Source organism: Dendropsophus ebraccatus, chromosome 1 (assembly GCF_027789765.1).
Source record: "Dendropsophus ebraccatus isolate aDenEbr1 chromosome 1, aDenEbr1.pat, whole genome shotgun sequence".
NCBI classification, from domain to species: domain Eukaryota; kingdom Metazoa; phylum Chordata; class Amphibia; order Anura; family Hylidae; genus Dendropsophus; species Dendropsophus ebraccatus.
The window spans coordinates 127114391-127126492 of record NC_091454.1 but is presented as its reverse complement, the minus strand read 5'-3'; the positions used below and the strand labels follow the sequence as shown (position 1 = coordinate 127126492).

At 44.1% G+C, this 12102-nt stretch overlaps 1 protein-coding gene across 1 annotated transcript in view; it reads right to left on the bottom strand.

Moving 5' to 3' along the window:
• The window catches only part of CCDC3 (coiled-coil domain containing 3), an 81377-nt gene extending 69642 nt beyond the window's left edge, over positions 1 to 11735 (bottom strand). Inside the window, exon 1 of the mRNA XM_069956190.1 lies at positions 11677 to 11735. The gene's annotated coding sequence lies outside the window, so the exon portion shown is untranslated. The remainder of the gene's footprint in view (positions 1 to 11676) is intronic.
• Positions 11736 to 12102: the final 367 nt, after the last annotated feature.

The following is a 12102-nucleotide window of genomic DNA, read 5'->3' as shown; positions in this document are numbered from 1 at the left end:
TACGTCACACCTCCTTCCAGAAAGGTACCAGTACGGGGCAACTCCAGAAGGTGTGTACGAGAGTGCCTTCCTCGCCGCAGTTTCTCCAGCACAGTGGCGGAACGTCCGGGAACAACCGGTGGAGTCGAGTGGGAACTCAATACCATCGGGAGAGTAGTTTGTAGCCTGCCTCTTGAAGGCGCGAAGAGATGGAACTGGAGTGGGTACAGGTAAGAACCCTGTCGACCTGGGCTGCCGAGAGGGAGATATCTAAGTCTGCCTCCCAAGCAGTGAGGAAGGGGGGTGGCGGTTGATCCAGTGGGGAGCCCAACAGATTGTATAGGAGAGAGAGGGAGTGCCTGAGCGGACCAGAGCCCAAGCAGAGGGTTTCAAAGTGTGTGGAGGGGCGAGCGAAACCAGAAGGGTCCGGTAGCGAGCGGAGGAAATGGTTAAGTTGCAGCGCCCTCCAGAACCCTAAGGGAGCTGGGTCCGAGAGGTCTCGTAGGTCAGTAAGGGATCGCCATGCTGAGCCATGAAGGAAAGTAGTGGCTTGGAAGGAGCCAGCTCGCAACTAGGTTCGGAAGACCGGGTCCTCCAAGCTGATCGGAAAGGCAGGGTTGCCCAAGATGGGAAACAGGGGGGAGAAGGGAGGGGCCAGGAAGCCAGTGGAAAGGTGCTTATGACACATCTTCAGTGTGGGAACAATAGTGGGATGAGAGCCGGCAAAAGGCTGGGATCCACGGAGCTGCCAATAAGGGGATTGGGGAAATCGTCATTTCCAGGCCGACCCACAATTTAGTGGGGGCGTGGCGATGCCAATCGAGTACCCGAGTAAGGTGAGCAGCTACATAGTATTGATAAAGATTGGGAAGAGCCAGACCACCTTTTGCTTTCGGACGGTATAAGATTGATTTGGCGAGATGAGGTTGCTTGTGTGCCCAAATAAATTTAGTGAGGAATGTAGACAGTTGCCGGAAGTAGGATAGGGGGACCGCAACTGGAAGGGCTTGAAAAAGATATAGCAAGCGCGGCAAGACATTCATTTTGAAGATCGCGCAGCGTCCAAACCAGGTGAAGGTACCCCCGTGCCACTTGAGCAAGTCTGCTTCAATGCGCTTGAGCATGGGTAAGAAGTTAGCTTTGAAAAGGTCGGCTGTCGCAGGAGTAAGTTGGACCCCCAGGTACGTCAGAGAAGAACGCGACCACCGAAAAGGGAAAGAAGTCCCCAAGGAGGCTGCAACAGATGGGGGAAGAGAAAGGTTGAGTGCTTCGGATTTTTGCAGATTAATTTTATAGTTAGAGAGACGTTGGTAACAAGAGAGTTCGGAAAGAAGGTTGGGCAGAGAGACAAGGGGTTGAGAAAGGAAAAACAATAAATCGTCTGCATAGGCCGCAATTTTGTGGTCCACCGACCCCACTCAAACCCCAGCAATGTTAACATTGTTCCTGACATGCCTGAGGAAAGGTTCAAGGGTCAAAATAAAAATGAGGGGGGATAGGGGGCAGCCTTGCCGTGTCCCATTAGCAATGGGGAACGCGGAAGAGAGAAGGGCGTTGACCAAGACCTGAGCCGTAGGGCAAGAATAGAGAGAGCCAATCCACTCCAACATATTCGGACCGAGGCCCAAATGTCTAAGTGTGGCAAAAAGGAAAGGCCAACTGACTCGGTCAAAGGCCTTCTCGGCATCCGTGGACAGGAGCATGGAGGGAAGGCCCGAGGAATGAACATGATGGATAATGTTAATTGCCCTAGTTGTGTTATCCCGAGCCTCTCGAGTAGGCATGAAGCCTAACTGATCCAGATGTATAATAGGCTGGAGCAAGGGAGTGAGACGGGCGGCAAGAATTTTAGAGAAGAATTTAAGGTCTAAATTTAGGAGGGAAATAGGGCGTTAATTCTGGCATTGCGAAGGATCCTTGCCATCCTTGGGGATGACAGAGATATGGGCACGGAGAGAGTCTTGGGGAAGAGTGGAGCCGGTGAAGTCAGAGTTATAGGCAGACAAGAAGTGGTCTTTAAGGAGGGGGCCGAACGACTTGTAGTACGGTAAAGTCAGACCGTCTGGACCCGAAGCCCTACCCGAGGGGGAGGATTTGATCGTCCACTCCCATTCCAAAGCGGTGATGGGAGATTCAAGCGAGGAAATGCTCTCCTCCGGCAGGGAGGGAAGACCTGAATCTCGTCAATAAGCTGAACACTGCGGTACTGTCATTTTCTATGGCTTTACATACGAGCAGCAGATTTTTCATGTAGAAAATGACAGTACTGGGTATCACTGCAGAACTCACAGCACGAAATCTGCTACAATCCGGTACCTGTAAAGTTACCCATAAAGGGGTTATCCAGCATTAGAAAAACATGGCCAATTTCTTCCAGAGACAACACAACTTTTGTCTCCAGTTCAGCTGTTGCTTGCAATTAAAGGGGTAGTGCGGCGGTAAACAATTATTCACAGAATAACACACATTACAAAGTTATACAACTTTGTAATGTATGTTATGTCTGTGAATGGCCCCCTTCCCCGTGTCCCACCACCCCCACCCGTGTACCCGGAAGTATGGTGCGCTATACATACCTGTCACGTGCCGACTCGTCTCCGATCTTCAGTCAGCGATGTCGTCTTCGGACGGCCGGGCCAAATCCCTCCGAGCATCCTGAGTGCCGGCCGCCCTCTTCAGCGTCATCAGATGCTCAGCCGGGATTGGCTGAGCACAGTTTGGCTCAGCCAATCGCGGCTGAGCAGCTGATGACGCGGCAGAGGGCGGCCGGCACTCAGGACGGACGGAAGAATTCGTCCGAAGACGACATCGCTGACTGAAGATCGGAGATGAGTCGGCACGTGACAGGTATGTATAGCGCACCACACTTCCGGGTACACGGGTGGGGGTGGTGGGACACGGGGAAGGGGGCCATTCACAGACATAACATACATTACAAAGTTGTATAACTTTGTAATGTGTGTTATTCTGTGAATAATTGTTTACCGCCGCACTACCCCTTTAAGCTCCAATGCGATCACGGAGAGACGATCCATTCTTCTGCCCAGGCTGGCCAGGGCCTCAGCGTCACAACAGTAATGGAGCACTGATCTTATAGATCAATGCCGTATATTTATATATATATATATATATATATATATATATATATATATATATGTGTGTGTGTGTGTATTAGAAGTCCCACAGGGAAGGTTTTTAATTAATAAAAAAATTAATAAAAAAAATCTCATCACCTAATAAAAGTTTCAATCAGCCCCCCCCCATTTTTCCATCTTATAAACAAAATAAATAAATAAAATAATAAACATATTTAGTATCGCCGCGTGCAGAGTCACCTAAACTAGTAAATGATTGCATTCCTGCTCTCACAGGGTAAACGGAAAAAGTGGAAAAAAAATGCCAAAGAGCAAAATTGTCAATTTTTGGTCACATCATTGCATAGTTGCATATCATTGTAATCGTACTGACTTAGGGAACATAGATAACATGTCAGTTTTACTAAAGGGCAAACGGCACAAACATGAAACCCCCAGAAATGAAAACAAATTCCTCTTTTTTCCAATTTTACAGCTCAAATAATTTTTTTTGTTTCACTGCATATTTTATGGCAAAATTAAGTCTATCTTCGTACAGCAAAAATGGTGTAGCAAAAATAAGGGCTCATGTGGGTCTGTAGCTAAAAAAAAATGCAAATGCTATGGTCTTTTAAACAGGAAGAGGAAAAGGAAAAAGTGCAAAAATGAAAATTGGCTTTGTCCTTAAGGGGTTAATCTTAAATGTATTTTTTTTTATATATAGTTCAACGCTTTAATAAGCATGTGGCACTTTGTGTTATGCTCCTGCTATGATCTGTAGTGAATAGCCAACAGCAAAGGATATGTTCAGTACATGAATGAAAAAGACACAAAAATCGCCTGTTACCATCCTGATAATGAGTAACCTCAAGCAGAGCCCACACGTATATATAACAGAAACCTCCTGGTGGAATCAGGTAAACAGGACTGCATTGCAGGTTAGGAATTACAATGTCCTTTCCCACTGGCACACAGCTACAGATTTACATCTAAATTTATTTGATCATTGCGTTTTGTAATGTCCCTTAGAAGAGAGCTGGACAGTTTAACAAAGTCCCATTATTCAGCATGACATCAGATGAATTCACAGATACTGCTTTTAAAAAGAATGCCAAGTTGGTATGGCAATATGGCTTTCAGAACAATAGGTGTAAATGTTCTTAGACATCTCAGAGACTCAGTGGTCTTCCTTAAACAAAACAATATTACCACGAAAAATCCTGGAACTGAGCCTGTATCTCATTTGTTTCCTAATTTACATGAAAGCTAAGGAAAGTATAAAAGTACAAAAAACCCACATGACTTTGCAGACAGAGATATCATTATATTTAGTGATACTTATTTAAATTGAACAGCCATATGCCATTAATAATTATTCTGATCTAACAAAATAGACCAAACTATTATTACTAAGTGATAAGCGAACTGGCCAAACCCAAATTGTTGACATTGGACTCAAGTCCAAGTTTGCTCATCACTTATTATAACTTCTTTAGTGGATTTATTATGGTACCTAGTCTATTCTTGCAATGGAAGAAATACAATGATAGCAAATAATCTCCTTTAAAGCGACTCTGTACCCACAATCTGACCCCTCCAAACCACTTGTACCTTCGGATAGCTGCTTTTAATCCTCGATCTGTCCTGGGATCCGTTCGGCGGGGGATGCAGTTATTGTCATAAAAATAACTTTTAATCCTGCAGCGCTGTGTCTAAGGGCCGGGGCTTACATTTGTATATGCATTAGGCTGGCACACCCTCTTTGTCCTTCCTCCCCATCCTCCTCTTTATTAGCAATGCTCCAGGCAGATTGCTCCCTATTCCCAAACTGTGTGTATAATGAACATGGGCTGAATCGTTAATACACCTGTGCAAAGCTCAAACAGCAGTAAATGTTGAGGAGGGTGGAAAGGAAGGACAGAGAGGGTGTGCCAGCCTAATGCATATACAAATGTAAGCCCCGGCCGTTAGACACAGCGCTGCTGGATTAAAAGTTGTTGTTATGACAATAACTGCATCACCTGCCGAACGGACCCCAGGACAGATCTTGGATTAAAAGCAGCTATCCGAAGTTACTAGTGGTTTGGGGGGGGGACAGATTGTGGGTACAGAGTCGCTTTAACCACAGAGATTTACATCTACAGCTCTTTTGTGCAATGCCTGCTCCAGCCACATGGTAGGCCGGTTTTACGAAGAGACACACGCCTCTTAGTAAATCCATCTGGGAAAAGGGGAGGGGCTTTATCTAAGACTGGCATACGAGTATGCCAACCTTGATAAATGTCTCCCACAGTCCTACTTAAATTTCTACGATAATTGGTATGTGGCACAGAACTGCACAAGAAAAATGCATGCAGGTGGCTGATAAGTACTACATTTGCTCCACCTGTAATTGCCATGAAATGGGAACTAAGGCTGTGCTTACACACCTTGGAGTTTCACTACAATGCTGTCAAGGTGAGGTAGGGATGTTACAGAAGTGATGCAGTACCACAATTAAATGATGCAGTACCACAAGGAAATGATGCAGTACCACAACAAAATGATGCAGTACCACAAGGAAATGATGCAGTCCCACAAGGAAATGATGCAGTACCACAAGGAAATAATGCAGGACTGCAATTAAATGATGCAATACACAATAAAACTGCAATATGTGAACATTGTTTGCTATGCCGTCCTCTGTGTAGCAATTACCACAGCACAAATACTTTACTTTACAGACAGAAGGCTAAAATGATCTAAAAAGCTTTGAGTTACACGAGGAAGCTGTAATTGTGCATTTATAGAACTATATTTGTATACATTGTATATTCTGTAACTGAATTTTTATGTAAATCAGAAGTTTATACATTTGGGTAAACTCAAAACTTTGTTTAGCTTTCACTTGATGCCAAATACACTTTACGTGACTTGTGAACTGCTTTTGTCTCCAGCCGGCATCCCACTGTGACACAGAGCATGTGACTGCTGTTTAGGATACAGTTTCCCACAGAGTACAGATATGTTACCCTCAACTGGATTCCAGCCTACTAAATGCTCATTGTTCTGCAAATATTGCTGCCTGATCACAGTCTACTATGCATCTGGATAAACAAATCTAGGCCAATTTAATTTTTTTAATTTTTCTCTGTGGGAAAAAAATAAATATAGAAGCAATAAGGTCTTAGGGAGAAAAGCTGACTTATTGATAAGCAGGGCTGTTCTCATGTGTGTACTGTATGTAGATGGATGGGGAGATAGAATTTAAACAGAAAAGAAATCTGATAGCAAGAAGAGACTAAAAAGTGTCAATACTCAAAGAATACTTTGGAAATAGGACCCTTTAGCTGTGGCAGAGTTTTAAGGGGAATTCCGGTATCAGAAAATTGTATTCAAACTATCAAACCCAAACTTACTAATTTAGTGTTGTCACTTATTGTACTGGCTTCAGAATGCTTTAGTGTGATTCAGCCCTGACAGGAAGTTGTGTAGTTCTTTCATTTTTAGTGTGGTGTCTCAGCAGCTCCCTGGCTCCTCCCTCCTGAGATCATGCATCATCCTTTGGTGTCTCAGGAGGCTTAGCTAAAGTCTTGTCTCTGACCTCAAGCCCTTCTCCCTGAGAGATGCCACCACCCCGGACATACCCCAACAGCCTACATCACTATGTCCCCATCATATACATATATTTCTTTACTGGGACATCTCAATGAGGTGTGTTTATACCATGCTACTTTGTGATGAACAATACCACAGGCAGACAGGGGATGAACGCAGTAGCCACTGCTAAGTGTTCTATTATGCTATGCATTTTTCTGCAGCATCTCTGGCCAGGGAACTGTTAGAAGTGCTGTCAGAGGATAGTAGGCCAGGTAGAGGGGCTGTGATACAGAGCTGAAAGAAAGCAATGCTTTCTGGAATTGTAGAGCTCTGCAATTGTTGAACTGTTGAAAGAAAGTAGTGAGAGGACTACAGATATACAAAACAAATAGATTTTATTTTGTTTCAGAACTGGAGTAGACAAGGTAGGCCTTTTTATCTATATTATATTTATATAAGAATAAAACTATTCAATAAAACAATTCTCGTTCTGTTAGTTAAAATGCAAACTCAGATTCCCTGTCACTCTTCCTGCAGTCATTTCTCTGCTTAGTAATTCTTCGTTTACAGCAGCCATAAGAAGTAGCTTTCTGCTTATATGGATAGGATCAGACCATCTAAAGTAACATGGTAGTGTAGCTAAAAAGATACTTCATCCGGTTAGGATTGTGAAACTAAACTATAAGCAAGGACTACTGTCCGCTGTCAAAGGAGATTTATTTTGACTACAGCCTGCCCCAGCAGCACAGACTAATAGTAACACCAATGTAGACATATGGAAACAAACACTGATAAACCCTAAAAGAAGCATTTGGATTTTTTTTGTTCCCTTCCAGCTGGGTGATTACAGGCTGCCACATATATTTACCAATGATGATCAATGTTAGGGAATAATAAAAAAACAAAACAAAAAAAAAACAGACTGCTTCTTTAAGGACCGAGCCCATTTTAATTTTTGCATGTTTATTTTTTCCTCCTCGTGTTTAACCCCTTAACGACATCGGGCGTAAATTTACGCCCTGATGCCGGTAAGGGAGTTCTGAACCGCGGCGGTCCCAGGTGCCACTTGTAGCCCGGGACCATAGGTATTAGCGGGCACGGTCCGATCGCCGTGCCCGCTAATACATTAATCAGATGCAGCTGTCAAACATGACAGCTGCATCCGATTACCGGACGCAGTGTCATCCCTGGTGTCTAGTGGGGAGATCGCTCCTCCGGGATGTTATCCCGGAGGAGCGATCTCCGTTTCTGAAGCCGGCCGGGGACCGCTCCAAGATGGCGCCGTCCCCGGCTCGGCACTCGTTTGTTTCCGCTGCCGTAGCCGAAAGCAAACGAGTGCCGATCTCATGGATCTCTGCAGCATATCTATGCTGCAGAGATCTCTATGAGAGATCAGAGCACTTATACTAGAAGTCCCCAGGGGGGCTTCTAGTATAAGTGTAAAAGTAAAAAAAAAAGGGTCATTATTAGTAAAAAGCCCCCTCCCCCAATAAAAGTCTGAATCACCCCCCTTTTCCCAGGTTATAAATAAAAGTAAATAAATAAATAAATAAACATGTTTGCTATCGCCGCGTGCGTAATCCCCCAAACTATTAATTAATCACATTCCTGATCTCGCACGGTAAACGGCGTCAGCGCAAAAAAATCCCAAAGTGCAAAATTGCGCATTTTTGGTCGCATCAAATCCATAAAAATTGTAATAAAAAGCGATCAAAAAGTTGTATATGCGCAATCAAGGTACCGATAGAAAGAACATATCATGGCGCAAAAAATGACACCTGACACAGCCCCATAGACCAAAGGATAAAAGCGTTATAAGCCTGGGAATGGAGCGATTTTAAGTGACGTATATTTGTTGACAATGGTTTAAATTTTTTACAGGCCATCCAATATAAGTTATACATGTTATATATCGTTTTAATCGTAACGTTGAGGAACATATATAACAAGTCAGTTTTACCCCAGGGCGAATGGCGTAAAAACACATTTCCCCCAAATAAACAAAATGCGTTTTTTTTTTCAATTTCACCACACTTTGAATTTTTTTCTGGTTTCGCAGTGTACTTTATGCAAAAATTCAGCCTGTCATTGCAAAGTACAATTAGTGACGCAAAAAATAAGGGCTCATGTGGGTTTCTAGGTGGAAAAATGCAAGTGCTATGGCCTTTTAAGCACAAGGAGGAAAAAACGAAAACACAAAAATCGAAATTGGCTCTGTCCTTAAGGGGTTAAAGGTCCATAGCGCTTGCTTTCTTAACCTACAGACCCCCATTGATCCCTTATTTTTTGCGATACCAATTAGCGCTTTGAAATTGAAGAGAAAAAAAGCTTTTTTTTTTCATTTTGGGGGATTTCGTGTTCACACTATGGTAAAACTGTCAAGTCAACAGAATTACAATGATAGACAACTTATACAACTATCATTTTATTTAACTACTTTTAAAAAATTACAACCTTTTAAAAAAACACACAAACAAATGTTTAAAATTGCTCTATTACCATCCTTAAAAAGCTTTTATTTGTTGGTCCATGGGGCTATTTGAGGTGCTATTTTTGTGCTATGATCTGTACTTTCTATTGGTAGCTTGTTTTCATATATGCAACTTTTTAATCACTTTTGATAAAAAAAATTCGAGATTTCATGTGACAAAAAAAATCTGAATTTTTGCATGATTTGCATGATCTAGGCGATCAATGCTCATTTACGGTGCAGCTTGAGCCATCTAATCTGGCCTTAAAGGGGTATTCCCCCCAAGAGCTAAAAAAATGAAATGCCTCCAAACCTAGCTAGTCTTACTCACGAAGTCCCCCTGAGAATTTTGAGCCATCTCCCGTCTTTCTAGCTGCTTCCGTTCCTGAGTTACAAGTTTTTCTAAAAGATGGTCTATATCCAAGATAGGAAACTACATTTCCCATAATGCAATGCTTATGCCTGATGATGATAATGATGATGATGTACCAGAGTTGAGAAGGTGATGGCCATGTAGCAGAGCTGAGATGTAATGGGGATATAGCAGAGCTGAGATAGTGAGCACGATGTAGCAGAGCTGAGATAGTGAAAACGATGTAGCAGAGCTGAGATAGGGTAAAGGATGTAGCAGAGCTGAGATAGTGACAACGATGTAGCAGAGCTGAGATAGTGAGAACGATGTAGCAGAGCTGAGATAGTGAGAACGATGTAGCAGAGCTGAGATGAGACGGCTGCAGGCGGCCGCGGGTGAAAGGGCTTCGGGCGGCCGCGGGGAGAGAGCTGCGGGCGGCCCAGGGAGAGGGCTGCGGGCGGCCGCGGATGAGACGGCTGCGGGCGGCCGCGGATGAGACGGCTGCAGGCGGCCGTGGGTGAGAGGGCTGCGGGCGGCCGCGGGTGAGAGGGCTGCGGGCGGCCGCGGGTGAGAGGGCTGCGGGCGTCCAGGGGTGAGCAGGCTGCGGGCGGCCGCGGATGAGGGGGCTGGGGGCGTCACACAGTTGGGGCTGCAGGCACAGGAGCGCTGCGGGCAGCCACCGGGTGAGCGGGGGTAAATGCACAGCCTGATGGAGAGGGGAGGAGTGAAGGGGTTGTGCACACAGTGTGGGGGGAGGGAGATGCATGATATGGGTGATCTCTGTGGGGGGCGCCGCTACACAGTTGCACTTATCAGAGGCTGCCAGTGGCCACCGGGAGACGGGGGCACAGACTGTTGGTACGCTCAGGGTGGGGAGGTTACATAGAGCTGGTGACCTCCAGGGCGAGGGGCACACAGTGGGCGGTGCTGCTGTCAGAGAGGCAGACAGCTGCAGCGTCTCACTGTCCTCCCTCACTTCAGTGGACTGGGTTAGAAGCGCTAACCCAGCCCATTGAAGAGATGGAGAACACGTGATGCCGTCTCGGAGGGTCAGGGCCAGGAGCAGGGAGCGGTGTCGGAGTGGACTGAGAGCTGATGATTCTATGCAATCCGTGGGGGTTGGGGCACCTAGATAACAGCAAAACTGTGCAGAATCCTTAATAAATTTATATTGGAAAGATGGAAAGCTACGGGTGGGCAATGTATTAATGCAAAATAATTTTGGGGGGAATACCCCTTTAAGAGTTCCACTGTGTTCCGGTACATGTAGATTTGTTTCAGTGTATGACTTCACCCTGCTAATAACATTTGATAGAACAAGCAACATAAAGCCTTACAATAGGAAAATTCCTTTACTTTCCTACTGTACACTTTGGCTGATTCCATGTTTTCACAAGATTACCTTAACCAATTCTAAAGTTAATTTATATAAAACTATTCACAGCCTAATTGCCCAATTTGAGACTGGTTCAAAGTTAGTTATACACATAAGCCCAAATTATTATAGACTGAAGACATTTTTTGCACATAAGCAGCAAAGCAAAAAATCTCTTTTGTCTTCAGAACAGACAGTATAACAGTGTCATTGTCTCTATAGATTTCACAGTTTTCCCCATAGATGCTAAACACAAAGGCTTGCTATTTATGAAAAAATTAATCAGCTGAACATACTGATATGACAGATTTGGAAAACATTCCACGGTATCGTAACTTTTGCTGCTAAACCAGTTAACGTGCTTTGTATAACCCTTTTAACCCTTTGAAGACCTGTCCAAATTTCGGTTTTCCTTATGTTTAAAAGGCAATAGCACGTGCATTTTTTTTCCTACAGACCCAAATGAGCCCTCTTTTGTTGTGACACCAATTGTACGTTACAATGACAGACTTAATTTTTGCATAACTGCGAAACTGGGAAAAAATTATTTGCGTGGTAAAATAAATAAAATTAAAAAATCACAATTTTTTTTTATTATGGGGGATTTTGGGTTTATGCTGTTTGCCTTATGGTAAGATTGACATATATGTTCCCCAAGTTAGTACACCTACAGTGATATGAAGGCAGGGTAGAGGAGGAAAACGGCACTACGGCTGTGATATCAGAGGTACTGGGAACACGGGCTTCTGTGATGCAATGATATGTTTGACATCGGCGGTGCTCTATACCTTATGTGCAGTCGTGACTTAACTTGTCCAAAGAAGATATAAAGAGGTATGGCACTCACCAGTAGATGTCTTCATGCAGGATACACTTTATTTGATCCACATAGGAATACAGACAGGTTACAAACAGTGAGAGGACGCCATCAGCGCTCACAGCGACAGCTGTTTCCTGCCCTTCGGCACTTCGTCTTGGCTGCGTGATGAAGTTATGCAAACATCTACGTACTAATATAGTCCGTCCTACTTAATACGAAGGCGTGAGTAGTGTGATTAAAAACAAACATTTAAAAACAACTACAAAAAGGAATGAAGTTCATTTCTATCGTTAAGACCTAGAGGTCCTGTCGCTTCAAAGTGAGAAATTAGATACGCTTCTCGTCTCAGCAGTAAATCATGTCTATCTCCGCCCCCTTCTGGTGGGAAGACTCGTTCCAGCCCTGCAAATATTAGATTAAAATGGGCTTAGATTTGCAGGGCTGGAACGAGTC